Here is a 16,854-nt window from a genome sequence, read left to right on the forward strand (position 1 = left end):
ACTATCAATGACGCCACAATACTACATTCATTTTGTCTCGCTAATATTTGCTGATTAAGCAACACACTCTAAATACAGTGTGTTTATAAACTTATATAAAATATTATTAAATATATTTAAAGTAGGATTACCAACATTCGGTCTTAGTGGCATCTTGATTACTCTCATTCAATTTTAGAACAAAATAATTTATTTTATTTAATTATTACATTGTTACTAGTCGTTTCCGACTAACCTACAATTTGTCTTTAAGATAACTTAAATCTAGGTACATAATTAGGAGGACCCATCGGCCCTATCTCAGTCTCTGGTGAAATAATGTTTAATAATGTCACTGCTGAATTTTTTAATATATGCACCTCACTACACAACACTACACAAGATCAGATGGTTTGATTCTTTTGAGTCTACATCCGGTTCTGGTGGTATCCAAATGCTGCAATACTTCAATATTTGTAAGACGGCATTGCATTACGTAAAGGGCACCTGATTACTCATTCGCTGAGATGGGAATGCTGAGATGTACACTTTTTTACAAGGCCGGCAGCTTGACTAGAAAGGATATAGTTTCTTAGAGTCTCTCGAAGAGTACATTGCTGACATAGTTGATACACGATTGTTATTGTAATCACCGTTGTAATACCTTGTATATTATCAAGATAGTGACCAATATAATGTATTGTTGAACATTTGTATTTTATTTATCAAGAAATAAAAGTATTTCTTTTTACGAATCACTTATGGTTCGGGATGGGACGAAATTAATACATCACTTATGGCTTTGGAACAAAAGAGAAATTTTGTTTTGCTCCCTGGTAATTTATACTCACTCGATACAAGTCACAGCGCCCTCTACTAACTTTTCTTCCCCCTTTCTATACTGGCTCTTGTATCGAGACAAATCATATATTTAACGCTCCCCTTCAATTTAAGTGTACTATATCACTTAACCTAATTAAGATTGTAAACAAAGATTACAAAAAAGTACATTTAAATTGCCAGAACAAAACTATTACATTGTACATACAAATTTGTTCGAAATTAGAACTATTCTATTTCTGTATTGCGAGAATTTTAACTTTAATTAATAATTTAATCAAATGAATCTACACAATTATGTGATAAACAAAAGTAACAGTCAATTTTCTACTTAAAAAAAGAGTTCTCTCTTTGAACAAAAAAACTTTGAACAATCATAGAAATAGTCGCCAAAACACTATCCAATTTAATGTCGATTTTATAGCTTGTTCTTGGGATGCCAAACATACACATGTATTTCTCTTCGAATGAATTTCTTCCATGCCTCTGGGTTGTTTTTATCAAATGGTATGATCCATTAAAACTTCCTAGTTGGTTACCATACCAGTCTTCATAAGTTGCTTCTTCAAGTCCACTTCCACTGAGGTATCATAACTAATTGGTCACCACTGCAGTCTGCTTAACTTGTTCCTTCAAGTCCACTTCTGCCTGACATTAGCCCACGGTCTTCTGGTATCACTGAGGTATCATAACTAATTGGTCACCACTATCTCCATTTTCTGCTTCTAATATTGTACTCAATTTTGTTTTCTCCAGTTTTCTAACTTTATCCCCTTCACTTATTACTTTCAACTCAAATCATTCACATTACACATAACATTATTCTGCTTTATGAGTTTTCTTCTGTTCTTTATATCTATATTCCAAATCAATTTTTAATGGGCGTTCACTTTTGTTTTTTCTTTTCTTTTAACATTCTTCACAGTTCCCTTTGTTTTATTGTTATTTTCATCTGAACTAGATTCATCTGAATCAAATCCTAATATGTTTGTTATTTCCATTACTATAAGATTCAATTTCCCTCCATTTCCAACTCGAAATTAGAATGTTTTTAATATAACCCAGAACTGTCTAAGTGCTGTTCATCTTTATCATATCTTAAATATTTTTGCTTAGGGCTTTCTTCTTCGTCTTCGGATAAAGTTAAATAGTCAGGTTCTTGATCCATTATTTTATTTAACTTTCTCTTATCATTGACTTCTTGTAATGAAAACATATCATCTTCAGCTGTTGGTGTCTTTTCTTTTCTCCTGCAAAATTATCTGCATCGGTTTACTCACAGATTCTTCTTTGGAATTTTATCTGCTCACCTTATATTGGTCTATCTATATATTTTCTAAACGGTATATCTTTAATGATTTGTTCACTATTATCCGTATTGAAGTTGACTTCCATTGGCGCACCAAATTGATCTGCTTAGATGCAATCTTGTAACGAACGAAACTTATATGCCTTTTAATCTTTTATATATTACCCTTTAAATTATAACTAAATTATTTTCCACTTTTGCTGGTGTTAATATTAATTTCAATTTGTGTAATAATCTCCGCTTTTTCCATTCCAATAAACTATTTAACTTCATAAAGAATGTCAATTAAATCCACTATACACTCTTCATGTCATTTTGTATTCCAACCTTTAGGTGAATTTCTCAATCCATACAATGCTCGATTTAATTGTTGTAAATGAATGGGCTACTGCTATATTCTAAATGAACTCCCTTTTCCTACAAAATGGCTTTACTCCATGCTGTCTTTCTAATTCATTAATGTATTGTTTGAAATTCTCTTCAGCTTCATTTTCTGTCTTAAGGATTTTTACTCTGGTAAAATGGGACAGATCATCTAGTATATTCTATCCTTCCTCTTATAAATATCTATCAGATATTAGGTTTATTAGCTTATAAATATCAAAATAAATTAACTCTTCGACTGCACTTGTTCTTGTCTCCTTAAAGTAGAAAGGGCTCCTGGTTGCTTTAGCTTCTACGCTCATAGAACAAGGTTTATCCTTCTTCTTAAGTCCCAATTATATTGATATTTATATCGAAATTCTAATATTTTGTAACTAAACTCTGCTAAGTAACTTTGTTCTTCATCCTTACAAATTAAAAATTCTTCATTCATTGGGTTCAATAGCTTTTCATTCTACCTGTAATTCTGTTGGACCCCTTATTTCTAGTTTTCAATACTTCTCTGGTCCTTGCAACTAACACATGGTTGATTTTCTAAACTCGTCTCCATTACTAATTGCTTCATTGATTACAATGCTTCTTTATCCTACCGATAATTATGTTGGACCCCATGTTACTCGTTTACTAGTGTTTCCCTGATCGTTGTAAATTATACACGTGGTTGATTTTCTAAACTGTTGATTACTTCATTACCAATTACTAAATTGATTAGAATGTTTCCTTCTATGCTACTGATAATTCTGCTGGATCCCATGTTACTAGTTTACTGGTACTTAATTGATCTTTGAATATTATACACGTGATTGATTTTCTAAACTCTTAATTACTCCATTACTATTTACTACATTGATTACAATGTTTTCTTCTTTCTTACTGATAACTCAAGATCACATGTTTTTCTGGTATTCCTGCTGATGGTCATTGATCTTTGAGTGCTCTAGTGCTCCGAAATTAATTTCCGTCTGTTGCATACAGCCATCTTGTTACTTCCACTTTCCTTCGTGTATATATAATTATATATATACTATACCGAACTAAAAACATTACCTAATCTACATTCCCCTGCACTCTCCGTCGCCACCCTACTACTTCTTATTTACACCGAGAATTCTGGGCCCATAACCTTTTACGAATCACTTATGATTGGGGACGGGACGGAATTAATGCACCACTTATGACCTTGGAACAAAAGAATGAAAAGAACAAGAAATTTTATTTTGATCCCTGGTAATTTATACCCACTCAATACAAGTCATAGCGCCCTCTTCTAACTTTTCTTCCTCCTTCCTATACTGGCTCTTGTATCGAGACAAGTCATATATTTAACACTTCTTACATATTGTCATGAGAATGGAGTCTTTCCTCATGCCCCCTTCCAATTCTCTTGATTTCTTGACTGACTGTGGGTATCTGAGGTTCTCGATGTAGGTAATCAGACTAGCGGAGAGAAACGCCACTTAAAATCCGTCATTCGAGGGCAAAATGACGTCAGATCGACTGCTACGTTGCCGATATGTTAAATTAGTATTTACGTATAGGGAAAATAGTATAGTGGGGGATTTATACATTTGCCGCCAGCTGCATATTGGAATTTTGCAGTTTATCTGTCTGTCTGCAATCCGTTAACCTAATTCACAAAGATACTAAATAACTTTTTCTGTTAATTAGATTTTGTAAATACTAAAATATTTTGGGTCTCGTTTTCTTCATTTTTCCGCTTTATAACATTTAAACTTTTAGGGCGCTTCGATTTCATTTGGATTATTTATAATATTTCACAGTAAAAGAAATAGGTTTTGTACAACCAGCAACAAAAAGAACATAAATAAATAAATTTAACTAAAATATATTAAGGCAAATAATCTATATTTGTCTGCAATAGATTCGTCGATATCGACTACTGTGTGATGTAACTAAAATAATTTTAGCAATAGTTTCTTTGTATTTCGAGATTTTGATTGTTTCTGATCTGTGATCGGTGGCTAATTACCCCAAAACTACAAGGTCTAAAAGGATTACTGTTCCAAATTAAAGTTAAAACTAAGTTCCTAAAGTCAGCGGAGACAGGAACTTTCACAGTCACCGACCACGTAAAGGCCGAGCCCCTCGCTAAAACCTATGAGGCCCAAATGGAACGCCACCCTCCTGCTACAAATATAAACGCTGCTGAGAACGACGAAATCATTAGGAATGCCAACTGCGTTCGTTCTCAAGTGCCTCCGAGTTATCTTTTAAACCATCTAGTCACTCCTAAAATACTGACGCAGATGATCAGCAAGATTCGGAACAAGAAGGCCCCGGGTTTCGATAATATTTCGATCGCCCAACTCAAAAATCTTCCCTACAAGCAGCTCGCCGAACTAGGTAATATCATCATTCTAAGGCTGCAACACTTTCCATCCACATGGAAACATGCATTCATCGCAGTTATCCCAAAAAAGGAGCTAAGTCATCACCTTCTGACTATAGATCTATCAGCCTAAGTTCCATTTCCAAACTTGCTGAAAGCAATTGTTTATGCTCTTAATGATTTTACGAAGACAAACAATATTCAGTCTTCTTCAGGCCCATCGGCTGGCCGCAAAAATCAACTGTGCTTTTAACCGACGTGAAAGACTTAGAGCGGTCTTATTGGATCGAACCAAAGCCTTTAACAAGGTTTGGCACGAAGGCTTAGTGGCGAAATGCATCCGATTAGGTCTACCTGATGACCTAACAACTCTTATCAAATCATTTCTGTCAGGACGATCGTTCCAGGTGAAGATTAAAGATATTCTCTCTAGCCGGAAAACCATGGACGCAGGAATTCCACAAGGCTCCTCCCTAGCACCCGCTCTATTTAATATTTTTCGTTCAGATATCCCTAGGAGACCACAAGTTGAGGCAGCTTTTTACGCAGACGACACTGCTTACTTTGCTTCTTCAAGAGTAGCACCGCACATCCGAAGCAGACTCCAAAAACAACTCGATGAGACGGTCCAGTTGTTACATTTCTGGAGGTTGAAGGTCAACCCACAGAAAACCCAGGCCATCTTCTTCCACAAGAAGCGTGCATTTCGCGTCTTAAAATCGAGAACGCCGAAATCCCATGGTCAGAAAAAGCCACCTATCTCGGTCTTGTCTTCGATCGCAAATTTACGTGGAATTCCCACATTTAAAAGTCCCTCCATAAAGGTCAAGGTATTGTTAATTTACTGTTCGCGCTTATCACCCGGGCCAGCAGGCTTCCTCTGTCTATAAAATCTCTCCTGTACAAGATGCTGGTTCGATCAGTCGTTCTATACGGCTCCAGTGTCTATCTAAAATACGTCTCACCTAGCCAGGTCGAACGTCTTCAAGTCTTTCAAAACAAAATTCTCAGGAGAATAATTAATGCCCCTTGGTTCGTCAGGAACAATCAAATTCATAGAGAAACAGACGTCCCCCAAGTTCACGATTTTATATCCGGGGTTTACTCGAGATATTATTCCATTCTTCGTCTCTCGGACAATGGATGTATTATCGAGTTGGCCGATATTTTAGGCCAATAACTCATTCGGCTCTTCGTAGCCTTATTCTATCACAGCCGACACTACCCCGTTGTGCTCTAACTCCAAATTGTCTCGACCTTCTCCAGTGAGCGATTAACTCATGTACCGCAAGTTGCGTAGTGTGATAACGACGCCACGTCCTTACCTGACCCTTGTGCCTCTTAACGATGTTACCGGTTACGGGCACCCTCCATTGGATCAGCTGATAGGGTGGGGTTTAGTGGGTAGCCCAGAGGCAGTCTCCACATAACCAGTCCAACTCGCTTATTCCTGCGGATCTTCCCGATCAGGTATCCGTAACAGGATTCCTCTACTCGGTTCCAGGCTACAAAAAAAAACCTGATCCATCTGTCTGACGGAGCTGCTTCTGCGTTTCAAGATTACGCTTTGTGTGGTTCCTTGTGTGTGGACCAGTTTAAGGGAAGTTAACACCGTCAGCACCTAGATATAAGTTTAATTTATAATCTTCTTTTGATGCTTTGATCATCGCCGCCACCGAAAGAATACGTTCGGGTGGCATACAATATTGATTAGTTTTTAATTTATTGTTATATTTATTTTGGCTATAATTTATATAACAGAGGCAACCATACAATTATTATTATTGACTTACCATAAATTATGAATTATGGGTAATATACACCTATACTCTGATACAATTATACTCACTAAACAAGTTCCTGTGGTTTGGTTCACTTCGATCTTCTGATTTTCTGCGTGTTGTCCAATAGCTGTATAGCTTCGTGTATCCATTTGATTTCGAGGTCATTGGTAATTACCTGTTAATTACCTAAAACTGCTTGATGTTTGGCGTATTGTCAGTATATGGCGTTTGTCAATCGCATATTTGCACACCATGGATTGATTGATAATCCAATCTCTTTGATTTTAGGTCAAATGGAGAGTATATTCCAACTAACCAATACAATTGCTTGACTTTTTCAGGCTAATCTGCTCTGCTTTTTGTCTAACATGAGGTTTGTAGTTTAACCTACCATAGCGATGTATTCCGAGGTATTTACCTGATTCTGCTTGAGGAATCAGACATCTGTCAAGTGATATAATTATGTTTGTGTCATTTTGCCTTAATGAAAAATTAACATGGACGGATTTGGAGCTATTAAGTCGTATTTTTCAGTCTCTAATCTATTTGTAATTTTTGTACGTTACTACAGCTTGTACTACTACTACTTGTACGTTATCTACAGCCTTAGACAGCTTAGACACATTTTGACATGAAAACTGTGTCGTCGGTAAATGTTCCAAGTATTGTTTCTTATGTTGTAGGGATACGGGACCTCCAGCTGAAATAGGGTTGAGTGTAGAAATTGCTCGTTCATCTAAAACTCTAAATTTTTTTCGAAATGTTATTATTCCAGGAGTCGACAGTAATTCCAGGCGGCAGCAATCTGTTTATTTTGTATATTAATCCCAAATACCATACCCGGTCAAGAGCTTGTGAGTCGTCCAGGAATAATGCAGGACAGTATTTTTTTTCTTCGAATATCTTTTTAACTACCGCTGTTACTCTATGCGCTTGGTCCATTGTTGAGTGGTGATTTCAAACTGCAAATTGAAAATCTGGTTTGATTATTGCTTTTCGTGGAAGCTTCTTTAAAAACCAGGTGAAATAGCATCAATTCCTGAGCCTTTTTCGGATTGATGTTAATATCAATTTCTGTGGCAACTTCCATTGAAGAAATCTGATTGACCGCTACATCAGCCTTATAAACACGATTTGTATCTCATCTTGCATTGTTTGATTCTTGCATTGTAAGACTAAACGGGTCCCTGTTAGTAAATGTGTTAGTAAGATTAGGTTTCTTTACTTTTTTCAGATTTGTCGCACCTAGTGCTAACAATACTGGAGTGTGATTAAATAATACTTCGCACAAGCTCTCGATTTGTATTTGATTTAAAGAGATGCCTTTCGAAATGTAAAATTTCAGTAAGTCTGATACTTATTTTACTGCCGGTGGGCCAGTAAGCCCAGAATAATAGTTACATTTAGTAATATTTATTGCTGCGAATAATTCGTTTCCTTTTCCAGTTGTTATTAATCGTGACTAAAAGTCGTGTAAGTAGTAATAACATTAAAATACCCTTCAATAATATATCTTGGGCCTAATTTTTAAAATAAATCTCTATAACCTGAACATACTAAATAAGGACTTAATAAATAATAAATGGAAATTGGAGAGAGAAAACTAGAACACTATGAACAAACTAGCATTTGATGAAACTCTACCAGGGTAGCACAAAAGACCAGGGTTCCAAAAGGTAAGAAAAGCGTAGTGATTCTGAGCATCGTGTCTTTAGAAATGATGTGTTATGAAGTTCTCACATCCCTAGGACGTGTTAAGATATCACATTTGGCAAATACAGTCCCAGACGAAACATCAATAATGTTGGCATTTACGGTAATTATTTATGTTGCTAAGTATTCACAAAGGTGACAAATTATACAATTTTTAATTAAAAAGAAGTGGCAATCCCATCTAGTTCCTTTACATTTTCCCTCAATTTTAAGAATAAACATAATTGATCAAAACTTGACCCAAAATTGAACGTTCTAAAATATCGCACTACCAGATAGAATTCTATGTGCCATAGATATTCGGAACTATTTATGATTTTCTTGAATGGTACATGTCTTCGTTTGAGTTTTGGGAAAAAATATTGAGAAAATATTAACACTAAAACTCGCTATTGTAATATTATGTAATATATAGAGGAATAATACTAAAATTGTGGATTTTTAAATACATTAGGATTGGTAAACAATTTATCATAAACATATAAGTTGCTTTTAATATATCTTAAATATCAAACTTGAAAATCCGTTTCAGATCCTTGAAGTCACTCCTAAAACCTTCTCTGAATAACAACAATCAAAATTTCCAAATTTAATTAAAACTATGCTACTTACCTAAATATACATTTATATATCTTAACCAATTTTGACGCATATTGGTATTTATGTTTCTTGTGCACCAGTGATGCTGATGTTATAACAAAATGATATTTAAGTTCAAAATAACTATCTATTTCAAAAGTATACGAAATATCTAATACCTGCATGACTAGATCTTCAAAACTCTTTTGATTTATTTCTAATATTAATATTGTAAGATCAATATCGTATTAAAAGGGTAAAGGGCTTTTTGGATTCGCCATTTCAAATGGACTTACCGCACGATAAATTAACGATCAAAAAAGTTAAACAAATAATAATGAGAGAAAATAATATTAAAAAAGCTCCTGGTTATGACTTAATTACTGGTAAAATTTTAAAAGAACTATCAGAAAAGGGTAGGAACTACAAACATTTATATTTAATGCTATGCTACGAATTAATTACTTCCCTAGTATCTGGAAAGTAGCTAAAATACTAATGATTCTTAAACCAGGAAAAATACCAGAAGATGTGACCTCCCACCGGCCTATAAGTTTATTACCGATAATGTCGAAAGTTTTCGAGAAACTATACATCAAGAAGCTAAACTATATAATAGAAAAAAGAAAAAGTATTCCAGAACATCAGTTTGGGTTTCGCAATAAGCATGGGACTATAGAACAAGTGCATAGAGTTGTAAACAAAATAAACACTGACCTAAATGTCAAAAGATATTGTTCGACTGCTTTTCTAGATATATATCAGGCTTTTGACAAAGTATGGCATACGGGCTTGCAAGTTAAACTAAAAAAACTTCTCCCTCATCCGGACTATCAGTTACTAAAATCGTATCTCACTGATAGACATTTTATTGTAAATCAAAGCAATGAACATACCGAATTAAATCTCATATATTCAGGAGTTCCGCAAGGTAGTGTACTGGGTCCAGTACTGTGAATGAATATCAATCATCGTCAACTCCCCCAAGCAGAGCATGTTAAATATCTTGGTATGCACTTAGATCGACGCCTAACCTGGAAGAAGCACATACTCTATAAACGAAAACAACTTCGACTGAAATTATATCATTAGATAACATGGTGTTGCTGTATGAGTCTATACTCAAGCCTATTTGGTCATATGGAATCCAACTATGGGGTAGCGCTAGCAAATCTAATATATCTATCATTCAACGGTTCCAAAATAAAGTGTTGCGCGCCATTGTTGATGCTCCGTACTATATTTCAAATTAAGTGATACAACGCGACATTCCTCTAGAACCTATAACGAGTGTAATTCAACGTGCATGTGTGAAGTACTTCGAAAGAGTGTCAGTGCATCCGAAAGTACTCACTAATCAGTTAAATATGCGACGTGCGTAGACTAAACCGTTTAACACCACCTGATCTGATTACTGGACATATATAGACTTTAGAATAAACTTTAGAATAAGAATAATTACTTAAGATAACATTTTATACAGAAGATTGCTTAATGAAGTGATTTTCTGCAAGCCATGCAAATATAATATAGACATAAGAAATACTTATTGCCTATAGGGCAGATTGTGGAATCACAAAGAGTTTAAAAAAATTGTTTAAACTATTTTTATATTCAGGTGTTCTGTCTTGTTGTCATTTTCCTTTTAATTTTCGTTTTTCAGCTACCATTTCTTTCACTTCTTTTGGATAGTTAATTCCTTTAATTTTACTCTTAATTTGTGAAGTATTATTCCAAGCAGCTTGTTTACTACGAATTTTTCTGTTTCAAAATTTAATTGTTCAGTTGTCTTGAGGGGTACATTTAGTTAAATTCGTTTGTTCAATTCTTCAGCAAATCGTTCCCAGTTGATTATCTCTGTTGTTAATGTTGGGTTTCTTTCTTTTCTTATTATATTTTCGCTCAACGTCAGAATCACTGGCGTATAATCTGAACTTAGCTCGAAATTTTCTTCGACTTTTATATAGTTGGCTATTATGTTTCTTACTATGAAGAAATCTAACAGGTCTGGGGTTTTCTCTTGAGCAGAGGGCCAATAAGTTGGTTTTCCAGTTGACATGTAACTACATCTTAGTTCAGTAGCTGACTTATGCAGTTCATTGCCTTTAGTTGTTGTCATTCTGGATAACCATCTTGTATTTTTTGCATCGAAATCACCTCCAATTATAAATTTTTCTCCCAGTTTGCTAACGATATCTAAATAATTTTCCTTTTTTGATTGTATCTTGGAGGACAATAAATTGCGTCTATTGTAGCCTTGTATCTGCTTGATTTAACAGTTACTGCTGTTACCTGATTTTCTGCTGTACTGAGCCCGGGTTCTTGATGGTGGGAAATGTTCTTTTTTATTATTATTGCACTTCCTCCTCTTGCGGTGTTAGCTGGATGTATGGTCTGATAAAATGTATATCCTCTAAATTTTATAAAGGATTCTTTTGTCAAATGGGTTTCTGACATTAAACAAATATATATTTTTTGCATATCTAGGAAGACTTGTTTGCTAGATGTTGCGTGATGTTGCTGGATTTCATTAGCATTCCAAATTGCTATTTGAAAGATATATATATATATATATATATATATATATATATATATATATAATATGTAGATATATGTAATATGTAGTAAGATATTTGCCATTTCTGGTTATTCCATCATTTTATTCCATCCTGTCTGTCCAGTTTTCCTATTAGTTTAAGTAGCAATTTGTTGGTGGTTGCTTCATCTTCCTCTGTGCCCCTTTGGTTATTTTGACTAATACTTTGGGCATAAGTCATTTCACCATTAACTTGGTTCTATTTTTTCAGTTGTTTCTTTTCAACCATTGTTTCTTGAAGTCTAACTTGAGCTACTCTGTTTCAGCTCTCTTGTAGTGTCTTAGCAACTAGACATCCTCTATAACTTGCCGGATGTGCTTCATTATAGTTTGCACATTTCGCCTTAGACACATTTTGACCGCTAAAATTATTTTAATACCAAAAATGTTTTTTGCGTCCGTATCATGTGAAAAGGCTAACATAAATATGGGTAATGGCTTCTTGTAGACTAACATTTCTCCTTTGTTTATTTTTGGTCTTTTTTAAAATATTTATCGCATTTAAGCTCATTTTGGTTTAGTTCTGCGAAAATTTTTTCTGTTTTAGCTGTTGATGGAAGCCCTCTTACCATACCTTTGATGTCTCTGGTTTGGTTGGGTTTGTTTTCATAAGAGTGCCATTGCAGTTTCAGCAACTCTAGACAATCTATTATTTTCGTGAATGTTTTACGACATTCGTTGTTCAATTTTATTTGCCTATTGTTTAGTACCGTTGTTTTGAATACTATATACGTATACGTTTCGTAAAGCAAGTCAAAGTCGGTAACATTACTTACGATAATTGGGGGTGGCCTGGGCATTCTAATTTCTTTATTTTGTTCATTGTTTTGTTTTATTTTTAATTGCTGCGATGAAGATTCTGGGGAATTATTTGCTTTCTTTTTTTTGGTTTTTAACCGTTATCCAGCCTACTTCTTTCTGCAATTCTTCCTCATCTGTTTCACATATTTGAAATGGACTGCTTTTTTTTGGCTTGGTGGTTTATAATTGTTTTGACCTTGCCCTCAGAGCTTTGTTTATTTAGTTGCAGCGTGGATATTTGTGACGTCTAAATATTACAATATTGCCGTATCAACTCTGAATTTTAATTCAGTTTGGCTTTGACATACAAAAAAATTCTAATCTAAATAAAATAATTGAACAAAAATGTTACCAAATATAATTTATTTTAACATTATACTATATCTAAAAACTACAGTTAATTATGCAGCCACAATAATTTATAGGTAAGAGTTAAAACCTCTTATCACTATTGCTTTCAAAAATTCTGCATACGTCTGACAGCTGGTCGCCGTCCGGTTGTCAGATGTACGCTAAGTCTCTACAATTTTATTGAAAATGTTGTTCAGCGGGTTGCTGTGGTGCTAAATATTACAGTAGGTACTGTGAATAATATGATATAATATCGTACTGTGAATAATATATAAGAAAAATTGTCTATATACAAAGTGGATGACGAATCTTTACCATCTTGATATTGGCTCTATTCAAGACCAAATATATGAAATGTATAAGAACTGTAAGTACACAAACTAGTTTATCGATATAAACATAATTTAATAAAATTATTTTAGAGGAAATTGTCTCTCTGAAAAGTATACATAAAAGAATTAGGGATATGCACCTTATTGAGGGATGTAAGACATCCTTTCATACACTCTTACAGGGCATAGGGTTTAAATGGTGTAAAGATAACCCTCGAAGAGATTTAATGGAACTTCCAGACATTACCTCAAAAATAATTCAATTAAAGGCATAAAATAATATAAGAAACTTGAATATTTTAAAATGGTTCATTGTGGCACTCTTGGCAAGACAGTAAAAAAAAGTATAAAGGCAATAAAAATTGATGGAAAAAGGTAAAAGTTACAATAGCATTCAGTTGGATTTTGTTGGTCATTATATGTATTAATTGCAGATATATTGCTGGTTGAGAAAGATATTCCATCAAAAACTGCTTGAATATGTGGAAGGAAGCATTGTCAACCAAAACACCTTCGGTTTGGATGAGCTCGATAAGACATACAAGGGAAGTAATTGATAAATGGTGAAATCTTGAAAATGTTTTAGACAGATTAAAAATTAACAGCTTAGTGATTAAATTGGACTGTGAGTCGTAAAGTGAAAGTGACTGAAGGATATGTGATAATGCTCTGCTATGCTGGAAATTCCTGAGACAGAGTGATGAGAGTGGAAACAACTAAAGGTATGCATATAATTAATTGAATATAACTATAGAAAATGGTATTGCAGGGCGTGAAAGATTTATGTGCACAGATATGATTGTAATTGTTCAAAATTAAACATAAGCATTAAGTTAGATCGTATGAGGAGAGAATGAATACTAACTGTTTTGTAGATATGGTAAATACATTAGACAGAATTCAGTGATTAATTTTATCAAGAATGGTGTACACAGGTAGTAGCAGAAGATATAAAAATACAGTGATACCAAGATGACTTGCCAAATAAACATACCATCGAAAGAAACAAGAACTAAACATAAAGAGTAAGTATGGTCTCGAATGAAAGTAAAATATGTTTCTCAGATACACATTTGTTGATTAGGTGAATTACGCCTCCAGGGCTGGATGGTGTGGAAAAGAGTTAATATAAACAAAACCAATCTAACCTACAAACTATTATACCTGTGTTCTTAATTGTAGTCTTAAGTCCTTCGATAATATATGTATTAGATGGACTATAATGTTAAAATAAATTATATTTGATAACATTTTTGTTGAATTATTTTATTTAGATTAGAATTTTCTTGTATGTCAAAGCCAAACTGAACTAAATCTCAGAGTTGAATGGAATACAGAAATGAAATAAAATTTATATCCTGTACTCTATTTGATTTATCTTCTGAGTTTGGTTAAACTTGTCTATTTGAAATACTTGAAGATGATTTTTAATGCACACGATTTGTACTATGACGTTTTAAAAATGTTTGCATTATGTAAAATCTGGTCCGAATTATGTATGATGGCGCAGTGATCAATGAAAAACAAACGACCTGTTTAAACTAATGTAGAACGATGTATTTGATGTAATGTGGATGTTTTCCGATAATTACGTATAGTGAAGATAATTTGATAGTTAATATAAGTGTTGGGAACAATCGACTGAAATCGACTGTTTAGTAATTGAGTACTTTTTACTATCGACTATTTCAGTCGCTATTTTTGGTTCGACTGTCTTTACTAGTGACTGTTTTCAGTCGCTATTTTCGGTCCTACTGATTTTATTATTATTTACTATCGACTGATTCAGTCGTTAACTTTTAGTTACTATTTTCGGTTCTGCTAGTACATTCGACTGATTTTTAACGTTCTGGCCTTTCTGTCCTAGCCGCAACCTTGAAAGTAAGTCACGAGTTTATGCTTATATAGATTTATATGTAATATATGTGGTTTTATGTTTTTTTTTGTAGTTTGTTTGTGAATAACTATATATTGTAAATTAATATAGCAGCAATTTGGAACGCTAGTTTTCGAGGGCAAAAAAATAAAATTGTAAATGATAAATAGTAAGATACTTTTGACTGAGGATATACAAAAAGTTATCATAAAAGAGGTATCTTCCGTTCTAACTTCAAAAAATACAAATATAGTTGCACAAGTCGAGATTCAAGACACAACTACTGATCAAGAATGTACTGACATCTGGAGATATTTTGATAAAAAATGGCTAGAATGAAAGAAGTAATTACTCCATTGAAAAATATAAACACCTTTACAATTAACTGCTCCAAGCATTTATCTCCCTCCTTTCTTATCTCACATTTTATACAGACAAGAGTTCCTACATCTTCGTCTAACATCACAAATGGAAAAAAAAAACAGTCGAACCGTGCATTTTATTGAAAATAATAATTACTATTTTCAGTCGCTATTTTTTTGACTATCGACTGTTTCAACTGTTTTGCAACTATCGACTGGTTCCAGTCGATAGTTCCCAATGCTAGTGAATATCGTTACGTGTCTTGGCTGGGATATTTGATTTAATTTCTACGATTAATGTGCCAAGAATGGACATGCTGAGAGTGAACGAGAACTTATGTGAAGTGATATTTAGGATGAATCGAGATCATACAGGACAGTCTAAAGTATAGGAAGTACAGAAACAATTGCGATGGTCAGACAGTAAAGATTATTGAAAGCAGTGTATAGGGAGTTGACAATAGTGATAATGTGATATTAACATTGAAGAATATGGACGGTATTAGGTAAAATAGATACAATTTTAAATATTAATGATGTTAAAGCATGTTCTTTTCCTAAAAAGCAATGTTTATTGCTAAAATAATATGTACCGTCTGAGCGTTTTTAAAAGAATATGAAATTATTCTAAGTAACATAAATAAAGTTATGATAAGAAATAATATACAAATAATATTGAAATTATTGCTTGAAGATTAGAAGATTATGGTAAGAATATGTCATACAAATCTTATGTTTATACGACTTTAGTATCTTATTTATAGATTCCTGAAGAGATTTCAAACATTTACAATTCTGTAATGGCTATGAAGTATTCCAAAATCATAAGAAGGTATATTCAGCCCCAAGAGAAAAGACTGTACATGTGAAAATTTCACAATGAGGTAGACCATAAATTAAAAATATTACCTTTATATCCTGGCACAAAATATATAAATGGAGTCATCAGGCAATTATTCCTCCGTCAATAACAAAGACAAGAATTATTTAAACAGGTATACATTTGTATTTACAGCATGGTATATTATTATATTCTATGAATTTAATTACTGTTTCGAATGTCAAATATCTCTTAACTGTGTTTAAAATATTCAGACATAACGGCTGAGTAGTATATAAAAGATAAATGCTGATCTGTCTTTACAAAAAGATATTATGACAGTAACTTTTCAAATTATAAACTAAAAAATAAGCTTGCTGACAAGCACGGTTGAAACATATTTAGAAAAAAATGGAGTAACATCTTGAAACCGTAGCGATATAGCTGCTATACGAATAATATAGGTGACTTTTCTAAAATTATTTATTTAATGAGTTATACTTTATCTTTTAAGTCAAATATATGATGTGGTTATTTTTATATGTCGACGTGTTTCATACATTTTAAAAGGTTTGCATTGTTCTATGAATTAAATAAAATTCGTAGTAATATGACGTTATTGTATTTTCAAGCTTTTTCCATTGCTATACCTAGTATTTCTACATCTTTCATATATGTTCCGAACAATAATATATTTAAAATATCATGTTCCAACAACCCTTGGCCATCTTATTTTTTTATGTCGTTAATAATTATTTTATATGAGATTATTATTAAA

General features: G+C 33.4%; 1 long non-coding RNA gene across 1 annotated transcript; it reads left to right on the top strand.

The window, feature by feature from the left end:
• The first annotated feature begins 12,632 nt into the window (after window positions 1–12,632).
• On the top strand, window positions 12,633–14,246 carry LOC143198336 (uncharacterized). Its single transcript, XR_013006196.1, has 5 exons — window positions 12,633–13,053; window positions 13,109–13,393; window positions 13,453–13,740; window positions 13,894–14,043; window positions 14,084–14,246. It is a non-coding gene; the product is annotated as an uncharacterized LOC143198336 (long non-coding RNA).
• The last annotated feature ends 2,608 nt before the right edge of the window (window positions 14,247–16,854 follow it).

Source organism: Rhynchophorus ferrugineus, unplaced genomic scaffold (genome assembly GCF_030347505.1).
Source record: "Rhynchophorus ferrugineus isolate W39M unplaced genomic scaffold, kcgeb_rfMv2 rfM6, whole genome shotgun sequence".
NCBI classification, from domain to species: domain Eukaryota; kingdom Metazoa; phylum Arthropoda; class Insecta; order Coleoptera; family Curculionidae; genus Rhynchophorus; species Rhynchophorus ferrugineus.